This window comes from Molothrus aeneus, chromosome 9, assembly GCF_037042795.1.
Source record: "Molothrus aeneus isolate 106 chromosome 9, BPBGC_Maene_1.0, whole genome shotgun sequence".
NCBI classification, from domain to species: domain Eukaryota; kingdom Metazoa; phylum Chordata; class Aves; order Passeriformes; family Icteridae; genus Molothrus; species Molothrus aeneus.
Genome location: NC_089654.1, coordinates 10,764,711 through 10,776,797, shown reverse-complemented (window position 1 = coordinate 10,776,797; position 12,087 = coordinate 10,764,711). Strand labels below are relative to the sequence as shown.

At 38.8% G+C, this 12,087-nt stretch overlaps 1 protein-coding gene across 4 annotated transcripts in view; it reads left to right on the top strand.

The window, feature by feature from the left end:
* ST3GAL3 (ST3 beta-galactoside alpha-2,3-sialyltransferase 3) overlaps window positions 1–12,087 on the top strand; it is a 173,551-nt gene that overhangs the window by 10,569 nt on the left and 150,895 nt on the right. Inside the window, exon 1 of one of the 4 annotated variants that reach the window (XM_066555423.1) lies at window positions 269–316. The exons of the other annotated variants lie outside the window; for them this stretch is intronic. The gene's annotated coding sequence lies outside the window, so the exon portion shown is untranslated. Of the gene's footprint in view, window positions 1–268; window positions 317–12,087 lie in introns of those variants that run through there. 4 annotated transcript variants of the gene reach the window in all.

Genomic DNA, 12,087 nt, shown 5'->3' with positions numbered 1-12,087 from the left:
CTCATTTCAATTCTGTTTCACATCAGTTCTACTGAGGTTGGGACAAAGGAGGTAATTTGTGATTTGTCTCAAGTTGGACAGCTGCTGCTGCTGTGATCTGAGTGTGGCCTTGGTACTGATTCTGACTGTGCCTGTCACACTTAGGGATGTTTCTCAGAGATTTTTCCTAGTTTGTTATCTTCTGTCAACATTGTCACTATAACATCTCATTTTTGTCGTTGCAGTCTGGGTTTACATCACAGTGTCAGGCTGAGGCAATAAAGCAGCCAAACAACCTGGGTATGACTTGCAAGGACAAGTACACTTGGGTCATGAGGTATAGCTCTCTATGAATTATGTATCTCTTCTGCACTTCAGAAGGAATGTAATTGTGCATCCAAGCAAAAAGTAATTTGTACTGTGCATGCATATCCTGAATAGATAGTTTGAACCTGAGGTAGCTGATTTCAAGTGTTTACTCCTTCATGGCAGTGGGTGATTATATTGCTCTTGTATGCATTACTTTCCTGAGAGAGCAACAGGATAGTGCCAAAATCCTAGTCAGGTACAGAAACTACAGGATGTTTCTTAACCAGTTCTTGGTATTTTGCATAACCAAAGGCCTCAACAATCCAGGCAGTGTATATCTCTGAGGGTAAGAATTTAGCATTCCTTGCTCAGTTCCAAAAAAAAAAAAATCAGAATATGTTAAAATCATCAGTTTCCATTTTTAAGTGCTTATAAACATGCATTTTTAAAACATCTTTCATATTCCGCTGGGTTCCCTCCTACTTTAACTCGGTTCTGTTAGAGCATGTCACTTTTTCACAGTTGTTACCCTGTGAGTTTCAGTGTTTGGACACTGATTAAATGTGAGTCATTAGATCTGCAGCAGTGCAGGAAGTGTACCCCTTAATCACTCACAGAACAAAAGAGGTAGTAACTACAGAAAAGTTTAACTGATGTCTTTTCTAACTACAGTGAGTATGCATGTTCCAAGAAGGATCTTCTTTCAAAGCACTATGAACAGATGCATGTATGCTTTGAAAGAAGTAGTGAAAAAAAGATGGCACAGAAATTAATAAAAGCTGAGTTTTACTAACAGATAAGTAGCTGATGGCTTCCTACTTCTGAAGGCTTACCCTTACTGTTGCAATATTAATAATTTATAAGTGCAATTGCATTTATTTGTCTTTGTTACAAGTTAATCAATCTCACATAGCTATAAAATACTATGTAAATATTGTTTCTCAGTTGTAATTGTGCCTAGACATACTAATGGAAAAAATGTACTGAGGCACATATCTTAGGATGAAGGGTGATTAATAGACCTGACTCAGGAAGGCAGAGGAAGCTGAGGCACAGGAAAGTCAAATTTTTCTACGTCATGCAGCAGCTCAAGGGCAGAGCTATGAATAGAATAAAGGTCTCAAGGTTTTTCATCTCAGTCCAGTTGGCCAAATGAGACTCACTGTCCTATAATTACACATTCTGTGTCTCTGGTTTAGGAGGACAGGAATACATTGAAGTTGCTTGCTTGTGGCAGAGGTCACCTGTGGGTGCTTGTAAAAGCACAGGCGGTATTTCAGAGGGCTGTACTGATGATAAAGCATGGTCTGCATGGGCAGTGCTGGTGGAGTGATGTAGGTGCTGTAATTAGGGTGTGATGTGGCTGCTGTGAGTTGCTGCTAGAAGCTGCCTCAGATGCATCTGTGCAAGTGCTTTCAGAACTATTGTGTGTACAACCCGAACTGTTGTGAATTCTGGTCTGGGACTTTTCAACCTCCAGATTTACTCTATCAAAGGCCCTGTACTTCTTGCTTTTTAGCTGCTTCAATACCGGGGAGTATTTTTTTTTAGAGTGGAAAAGTTTAATTTTGCTCTCCATATGTAAGGTCAAGACTCTCTGTTATTCTAAAGTTTAAACTTTAAACAAATACATGTTCAGGTAGACTAAACTTCTAGAATTTCTGCTCAAACAATGAAAGACTGAGCTTTCAGAAAGAGAGGAACAACGAAACAGTTCAGGCTGTTTTAACCATAGCAATCATTAATGCTCTGGGTATAATTAGAAACCTAATTACTGTGAATTTACTTGCAAAGACTTTTCAGCCTTTTGAGACTTGCCCCACACAATTCTATCAGGTTCCAAGTGGAGCATGGGTGGTTCTCCATTAAGCTGCTAGGAAATTAGTAATGCTGCTTTTTTTGTTAGCACTGCTGCTATAATCTCTGTTTAAAAGTGCCTTATCTGAACAATGGAAAGGCCTTTATTATTTTCCATTATGATTCATTTTAATATTATTTTCTATATATTTGAGTCCAGAGCTTTTGTGTTTGGTTCAGATACTTCATTAGAGGCAAAAGCCTGAGTTAATGCAACGTAATGAGTGCAAATTGAATTACAGAGGAAAAATGTGTTAATTTTGATTGAATTTTCAAATTTTGCCTTTTTATTTAACAATTCTTCAAATATAATTTTAATATTTCTAAACTTTTGAAAGATAGGGTTATGCATTGATTTCAGTTAGGTATGAAGAAGAAATTCTTCACTGTGAAGGTGGTGAGACACTGGAACATTGCCTGGAGAAGTTGTTGATCCCCCATCCCTGGAAGTGTTTAAGGCCAGGCTGGATGGGGCATTGACCAACCTGCTCTATTGGAAGGTGTCCCCCGCCCACAGTGGAGGAATTGGAACTAGATGATCTGTGCTCTTATTTTTTTTCCAAAGAAATACTTCATTCTTTGTGAAAATTAAATAACATGACAGAGTAGGTAATGTGAAACAGAATTTCTGTACTGGAAAGTTTCTGCTGAGCTTCTGTCTAAGCAGTTTCTGCTCCTGTGGCTTGCATTCAGATATCTAAAACACTTGTTTGTGTAGTGAATTAGTCCAGGGAACTGATATTGTGTGAAAATACAGGGACCTTCTCTTCCTTCCCCCTCCAACTCTTTAGGAAATGTTATTTTAAATCTGTCCCGGACAGACCGGCATGCTTAACTCAGGATTTTTACGGAAACATGAGGATTTTTACGGAAACAATAGGACTTTTACAGAAACTTGAGGATTTTTACGGAAACATCAGGATTTTTACAGAAACATCAGGATTTTTGCAGACACATCAGGATTTTCCGGGAAGCTCCGCGGGGTGCCCCCGCAGGTGAGGAAGGATGCGGCGGCCGCGCCTGCAGTGGCGCCCGGGTACCGCGCGGGGGCAGCAGAGGCCCGGCGCGCCCGCCACGTCACGGCCGCGGCAAAATGATGGGTTAAAAAACCCACCAAAAACCCCAAAACCAAAAACCCAGAGCATTCTTATTTTCATCGCAGTTACAGAATGGCAGCTGCCGTCCCCTGGGGGAAAATTAAGAAAACCTTCCCTGGATTTATTTGGTTTTACAGTACCTTAATTTGGAGAAACCTTGCTATTTAAATCCACTTATATTTAACAGTCCATTACTGTTACCTATAACTGTTTTCATAATCTGATAATTCAGATGACGTCCTGTGACAAAGTTATGGTTTTATCTCCTGACACTGGTGTTCAGAAGGTCTTTCCTAGTGGATTTTTTTTTCTTTTGCATTCAATTGAAATTCTGTATTTCCCCAAAGAATCTGGAGAGATCACACAGGAATATAAGGTTTTGAGTACCATGCTTGCATTATTGCAGGGGGAAGAAAATGTAGACAAATCTAAAATTTTAGGAAGTCAGACTTTGTTACTTCATTTATTTACAAAACAGCTCATTCTATTTAAAGGACTTCTGCCAGCTGAAGAGAGAGAAGAAAAGTTCTTACTGTTTAATCTTATTTCATGGGTTGCTGCTGTGGAGAAAATCTGGATGCTTTTAATCTTGAATAATTGGAAGGTCCAGAAAACCGGCAGATCCTTCTGCAGAGGTTGAAGCAGCAGGAGAATAAAGACATTTGATAATTTGAATTGCTTTCCATAAGGTAGAATTGATATGTGAACTGAAAATGAAAATATGCTGCAGTCCTCCGACAAGTGATTATGGCATGTTTATAATTATTGAAACAACTGCTGCTCTTAGTTTCATGTACTTTAAAGAAAGAAGTAAAATAAAAGCGTTGGGAGACAAGTTTGTGTTAGGAAGCACATCTGTTGTAAATGTCTCTCATGTTTCCTGGCAAAATCTGTGCAGATGAGTTCTGCCCCTCTGTCACTGGTACCAGTCTTGTGTAAGGACGGCTTGGCCTCCTCAGGCCAGAGGCACAAGCAGCAGACAGTGGGGTTTGCAGGTACTGTTGTTTCTCCCATCCTATTCTCTCTTCCTGCAGTGTGTGACCTTTGGTTTCCTGAGATAGATATGTTATCTTTTTATATAATAGTGCCTGTTAAAATTTTCAGACATAAACTTGTCTGACTGCTTTGCAAACCTATATGAGAGATTCTGTTAACTATCTTCACATGGTATTGAGCTTCCCAGACTAATGGTGTTGTCTGAAAAAGCACCCCTAAAGCCTAGTTAAAACATAAATGATTAAGAAGATGGGGAGATAATGAATGTTTCTAGAAATGCTTGATAAAATTGCCCTAAATGAATGGCGAAGTATTCTATTAGTTTGTTTTTTCAAAAGGTGTTTAAGAAGACAGGGTAATAAGTGTTTAACTCTGTGTAGAAATTACAATGAGACTTAAGAATTTATCTGGGTTCCAAAAATAATTTAGCATCTACATTGAGGTTGGAAAAGCTAAGAATATGTGACTAACCAAGACTGTAGAAAGCCAGTTTAGGAAGGAGAATGAATAGTATTTCAAGACACTAAACTTCTTTATGTGAACTTGGGAAAAATATATTGTAATTGAAGCACTTTTGTAATTGAAGTACTTTTTTGTAATTGAAGTAATATTTTTCCAAATGTTTCCTATGTTGTAAGCACCTGAAAGATTCAGTGCACATACTACATTATTTCTTTGAAAGCAACTAATCTTTGTACTACTTAGGTTTGCACATTGTAACTGTTGACATGAGATCAGCTTGAAGATGAAAGTAGATTTATTCTAGCAAAGCAGGGTGAGATTGTGAATTAGTCTTTGGATATATGAGAATTAGCCATATTCATAAATAGAAATATTAGATATGTTCAGAATTTCCATCTCTGTTCTGTTGTTTAAAGCAGAATGTTTTTGCATCTTTCACCTGAGTTATTTGTATATTTCTCTCCGATTCTGATTAGCCATTATTGTTGCAGGCTTAGTAGTAAAAAGAGCTCTTTTACTAAAGGTAACTGTAGTACACTCTCACATTTGTGTGCCTACATGTGCAATGTGTAAAGAGTGGGAAAAATAATCCTTCCCATCTTATATTATGTGTCCGGATATGGTAAACTAGAGGAAAATAAATCTACGTGGATTAGTTTTAATGTTCAATTTGTTCAGGTTTAAAATACCTTTAAAAAAATCTTAAGTGTTTTTAAGAATAGAGCAAGACTTTGCAAAATTAGAAGATAATAATAGTTGGAATGAATGTAACTAAATTTCTAGTCCAACCTCCTGGTCAAAGCAGCATCAATTATTGGCTGAGACCAAGTCTTTATCCAGTCAGGTTTTGAAAACTTCCAAGAATGGAGACTGCACAACCTTTCTGTAGAGTTTTTTCCAATATATCACTGTCTTCATGGTGAACAGATTTCTCTTTACATCCAACAGTACCAACCTCTTGTTTCAACTTGTGCCCACTGCCTCTCATCGTCCCACTTTGGGAACCAGGCTCCATTTCCTGGGGAGCCTCCTGCAGGTGCTGGAGGGCTGCCCTTTGGCCTGCCCCAGGTGCAGGCTAAACAAGCTCATTGCCTCAGTCTCTCCTCACAGGCCTTGTGTCAGTGCCCTGGTGTTTGATCATCTGCACAATCCCTGCACAATCCCTTGTTTGTCTGTAGCCCTCCCTAGGGACCAGGCATGATGTAGTAGAACAGAGGGTTCATTGTCATTTGGAGTGGTTTTTTATATTTGTGTATTCCTGTACCCCTTTTCCCAAACTTTTTTGCTGTTTTATGTCAGTTAAATAGTTCTATATCCTTTTTGGTACCACCTTATGTTTCACACACCTCTTTGTCATGCATTTGTTGCACAGGAGGTGCTCATATTGAAGAAATGTCAGGTGAATGAGGGGACACTTAACATGGAATGTACAATATTGAATGTATTGAATATACAATAACAATGTAGGTATTGATGTTGCTGCCACAAAGGCCTTATGCTTCTCAAGGGGATCAGTCCAAAAGCAGTTACTTTTAAGGGAGTGTAGAACAGAGAGATGAGTAGAAAAACAGGCTTCAGGTACCAGGCTTCAGGTACCTGTTCCATTGTGCTGTGGTGGAGACGTTTTTCCTAATGTCCAGTCAGAGCATCCTAATCTGTAACTTGTGGCCATTGTCACTTCCTTCCCCTGAAGGACTTGCAGGATCGAGTGAGAATTGAATATGTGTTCCATATGCCTACACTTTTTTTTTTTTGTTTATGATTGTAGGTATAAAGTGAAGACCAGAAGACAGTGTGAGAAGTAATTACAAAGTAATCAGGGCTGTCTCTTGAAATTTCAGAACTCAACAGATAAGAAGGTCAGTGAGGGAAGGCAGTGGCTGTTTGTGCGATACTTCTAATTTAGGCTCTGAGTGCTTGACACACAGCTGTTTAGTAAGCTCAGAATAACAAAGAACTGTTTGAAAGAGGATGGCTGTTACTGACTGCTGTGAATCAGAAGCTGAGGGCTCGTGAGAAGGTGATGGTTGCGAGGAGGGCCATGCATGTTGTGACTGGCTCCCTCTGGAGAAGGCAGAGCTGCTGAAAATGGCTGGATTGGGTGTGAACACTGATGTGTTTTAACAACTTCTGCTGCTACCAGCTATTAATGATAGGCATGTCTAGATTGTGACTAAAAATGTGGAGATATCTGGAGCGTTGAACGTAGGTTTGTTCATTATTGAAGTGACTATAAATTTGGGGTTGCAACCTGTTTCAGAGAGAGTTGGGGACTGCAATGTGTTCATTCCAAAAGGAGTGGTGTCCTTAAAGTTTCTCTTTTGTACTTATGTTTGGTTTTTCTAATCCTTTTGAGCATTTGTTTTGCTTATTTGATCATGCTTAAACTTTCTGCACATCTTTCTTCAATTTTCTTCAAGTTCTGATTCCTGGTGTAGCACAGATGTTGTTTTCCAAACTATTTTTGAGGTAGTTTATTTTTTCAGTCAGGTATCCACACTAAGCTCTTTAAATCTCTCCCATGAATTGCTTCATTGATTCAAAACTCTGTGGTATAGGAACACTGGAGGTATTTCATGAATTGTGCAATAAGATATATGCTGGTGGCAACCACAGTGTTGTATGTGGCAAATTCATTTCCCTTTTGAGTCCTTTTAGCCATTGCACACAATTGTCTGTCTTTCTGCCTGCAGTGACTGCACCAACAGTAGTGATTGTCTCTTCCTCATAGCACCTCCACTTATTGTCCTTGAAAGGTGAGATTTCCAAAGCTATTAATCCATAACAAATACCATAATTTCTTTTCTTTTAGTAGGAGTTGAGAAGTAAGTGTACTCCTTTTCTAAGATATTTTCTCTTATAATATTTTTAAACTAGTGTGTTCCTGTTTACACTTTGTAACACATTTTAATTAAAAAGCATTATTTGTGGTATTTCCTTTGTCCGTGTCCGGTGGGATGAATGTTTCCAGAAGGCTTCATCTTGCATAGATTGCTGGGTGGTTCCCTTCCTGCATCCTGTACAGTGTGAAGCCTCATCTCTGGAATGTTTGTCTGGTCCAATAAAGTGTTTGGGGAATGCAGTTACTTGGAATCACGTGGGGTACAAATCCCCTGCAATTGCATATTGAATGCTGGGCTCTGTCAGGATTCAAATATGTGGAGGTGCTTGCATACTGCAAGTTTCATCTTGAAGATAGAAGCAAATCTGTGTTTATAATTTTTAATTCTCTTTTCTTCCATATTGTTTGTCCATCAAGGCAAATGTTTTTGGCTTCTTTTAAAGGACAGGTTTGAACCAGTCTCAAATTTCTAGAGGGACGTTGGTCAATTGTACTGAGAAAGAAGTTACATTGTTGTGACTGTAACCTTCTCAGGACTTGGGTAGTATTGAGGAATAATGTTTCTTTGGCCATAAAGCAGAAGCCTCCTTTCTTATTGCGGTCCTAATGCTAAAAATGGTTGCACATTAATATTTTCTTTTTTTTTTTTAAAGCACTGACAGCAGCAAGATAATATCAGCAAGTGAGAATATCAGTCCTGAACAGTCAGTCTGTAGGTAAGAAAGGGATAGTGTTAAGATGGATAGTGTTAAGCTCCAAAATAATTATTTAAGTTTTGAAAATATAATTAGTATTTATTTTTAATTTATTTTCATATTTATGTTATGTACCTCAGTGCCGTTATCTTGCATTTTTGTATTCCTGGCACTCTGACATTTAGTCCAGCTACCTCAGTGGCATTAAGAAACAACAGGGAGTGAGATGGAAGTACAAGGCAGTTTTCTTTCCTTCTGCATAACATTTAGAAACTTTCTAAGATACTTTAGTAAATATTTAATTTGAAAAATAATTGTCTTGTGCTTTTTTAAAGTGTAGATTAATAGGCTTGATTTCTAGTACTGTGTGTTTTCTTGATTATCTGACCTTAAATGTTACTTCTTATTTTAGAGGTTGTATATTTTAATAATGGCCATTCAAAATGTTTTCCTTCATAGGAAATTGTAGCAAATAGCACTGGAAAGAACTACCCCAGGTCTTTCTCTGGGCTTTTAGAAACAATATTTTTAACATCTTTTTATTCCAACATATGTCATAAGTACTCTATAAAATCTAATTAGGGGAACTGGTACAATCTGTCCCAGTGCTTAATTGTTCTTCCCTCTAGACAGATTTTTCCTGATGTCTACTCTAAATCCCTTTGACCACAATGAAGTCAATTGCAAGCTTTTCTGACTTTCACCCTCTCTTGTTTTAATTTTTTTTATCCCCTCAACATGTGTTTGTGAGTTTTAGATTAGTTGATAAGCTTGTTGTAGTCTTATTTTCTTCAGATTTGGGCTTTATAATCTTTCTAGTGGAGAAATTTTTAAAAAATATTAAACATTGCTACTTCTAAATACTCTCTAACTTGTGTGTACGTTTCTTGGCATGTATTTCTTTGGAATGAGTGGAATAGAAAAATGTGGTTTGCAGTTGTGCGCTAGCTGATGCTTTTCAGTGCAAAGACATGAGGGTTTCAGTGTTGTGGTGCCAATTCAGATCAGCTTGCTGTTCACTATAAGTCATTACAACACCATTGAGTCCCCTTGGAAGTACTTTGTTCCCTTGCCAAGATCAAATATTTGTATACTTGCCATACACTTGGAAGTCGTGTTGCTGTTAAATGTATGAAAATTTGATTCTAAGTCTGCTCGTGATGGAAAGACATGAAACCAGCCTTGAAGCTTCAAAGTTGTGTCCTTTGGTCAGAGGCAGCTGACTGATGTCTCCCATCGCTTCGGAAGAAGACACTGAACTGGGTGGAACTGTCCTGTTGACAATATAGTTAAGGACAACATGTTTTGTTCAGTTTCTTTTGGTTTTAAGCTCTGTAGACATTTTCTGTCATGTGTCACCCTGCCCTGAAAAGCTTTTGAGATCAGGCAGTAGAGGTTTCTTTTCCATTGCAAGTTGTACAAATTTGTTTCTTCTCTATACTGAAAGAGTTCTATTTTCTGGTTTGTTTGTTTTGTTGTTTTTTTTTCTGTAGTTCTGGATTATACTTCAGTGTATTCATTCACAGTTCAATTTTGGCACGGTCATCTTAACCATGTAATCTAGTTAGAGCGTTCCTTGTTCTTGTATGTCTTTTCCTCCCTGTGCTTGTTCATACAGGCTGCCTGTGGTGAGATGCCTGTGCCTCAAATCCCACTTGGGGGCATTTTTTCCTCTGTAGTGCTCATACAATTTGTGCCTATCCTCCCTCACATTGCCTTCCACGTGAGGGGATAAGAACAGTAGTACACTCCATTTCTGAATTTCTCTGCTGATGGTGATCATCAGCTGGACACTCTGAGGGTGATGTTTCCTCAGGTTTGGGGCTTTTGCTGAAGCTTCATGGTGATCCTGCATGGGTGGGTCTGGAATTTTCATCACAGGGGAATTCCCTGCCTTGCCTCCCTGTTTCTGCTCTTGCTGTGCTGCATCTGCAGTGTGATGGTCCTTCTTGCAGCATGGGAATGCTGGGTTATCAGAGCATATCAGAAGTACAGGAGTCTTCCTATGTTGTTTCCCCTAGGGCCGTTTGCCAGATGGGATGTAGCCTTCAAGATGCATTTTGAAAAAGCTTGTGGTAGAATATCTGATGTGTGGCTGTTGAGCAATACACTGATTTTAAAAACTAAAACCCCCTTTTGGCTTTACAGAAATGTTCCAGAAAATATTATTGTGGTGTTGACTGGGTCTTGTCTTCCTTAGTGGATAGCCTTCCATTTATTTTGTTTTTGTTAACTTAAAAAAATTACTTTAAAAATTATTTCTAAGGCTAAAACTGTACTTTTCTAACACAGAAGAAAGTCTTGGGACAATAAATATATTAATATTATAACCAACCCAAAACCTGTCTCGTTAGTAGGAAGTAACCAATACATCTGGAACATCTTTACAGGAAGTGGGATAATTAATGAATAAAGCTAGGCGGATGCTTTTGATGGATGGTGTATTCCGATGGTCAGTGCTGGATGTCACCTTATGCAGTGCAGCTTTGGAACAGCAGAGGGTACTGTTGGTGCAAGATAAAAAATGAGGTTTTTCACACCGAGTTTGGAATTTTTTTTTGCTCCTAATATGTTACTCGTTGGAACTGTTGACATGTTATTGGTCTTTGTTGGATCACTGCCCCGTCCTCATAGCATGCATTTATGGATTTACTGAGTAGTTTTGTGGAGAATCACCCAATTAAGTAGGAATGTTTTCTCATTAGTTCTGATGTCACAAAAAGTGCTTCAAAGATGTGTATTCTGATACAGTTGTTTGTCCTTCAGTGTTGTGGAAGGACTGTTCCTTCTTTGTTCTAGATTGAGGAGTTGATTATGCTGGAACTTTCCAGAGAGTTTTTCTTCTGGAGATAAACTATAAAAGAACCAGTAAAGGTTAGGGGACAAAGTTGCAATTATTCCATCTGTTGTTGGACAGCCCAGCTCTCTCCTCCTGTGTTTTATTTACCACATTCTTGCACAGTCTCTGGCTGCTGTTCACCAGAGTTGTGTTTTATTTGAATGTCAACAGGTGGGCTGTTATTTAAGACCCGCTTTTAAGGAATGTTACCATTTTGCCAGGGATCATTTCAGTTCTGTGGAAAGGACCTGAGCTTTCCAAATCTAAGTTTCTGAGAGTACAGTTACATAGTGTGTTGATTTTTGTGATAAATCTGCTCTAAGTGACTGCTTAATAGTAACATTTTTAAGGACTATTTTTGGTGATTTTTGTCCCATACTTTTTCAGTGATCCAATTTACCACCTCCCCTCAGCCTGTGAACAGTTGTCATGGCACAGCTGTGCTGGGGGCAATTGCAGTGATGTGCTGGGCCACACAGGGTGTGAAAATCTCCTAAATTTTGCGTTGTTGCCAAAGTATTCTGTCTGGCCTTGAGGCTGGTGTTAATTTGGGGTTGGAATTGGTAATCCTGATGGAAGTGAGACACCTTCACTTTGGTCACTGCTGTATTCTGACTCTACTGTAATGCACCTATGCTTACAGAAATGGTTTCAAACTGAAAGTGCAGGTTTAGACTGAATATTAGGAAGAAATTATTTACTGTAAGGGTGGTGAGGCACTAGAAGAGGGTTCCCAGAGGAGTTGTGGCTGCCTCATTCCTGGAAGCTTTGAAGGCTAGGTTGGACAGGGGTTTGAGCAACCTGGTCTAGTGGAAGTTGTTTCTGCCCATGGCAGGGGGCTGGAACTAGATGGTTTTTAAGATCCCTTCCAAACCAAAACATTCTGTGATTCCATGGAATTCTGGTACGGGCTTATTTGATATTAAGTTGGCAAAAAGAACTGCTCTGTGAGTGAGGTTTTCTGCTTTGCAAAGTGATCTAAGCCATGGTGTCAGAAGATACCCCTTGTAG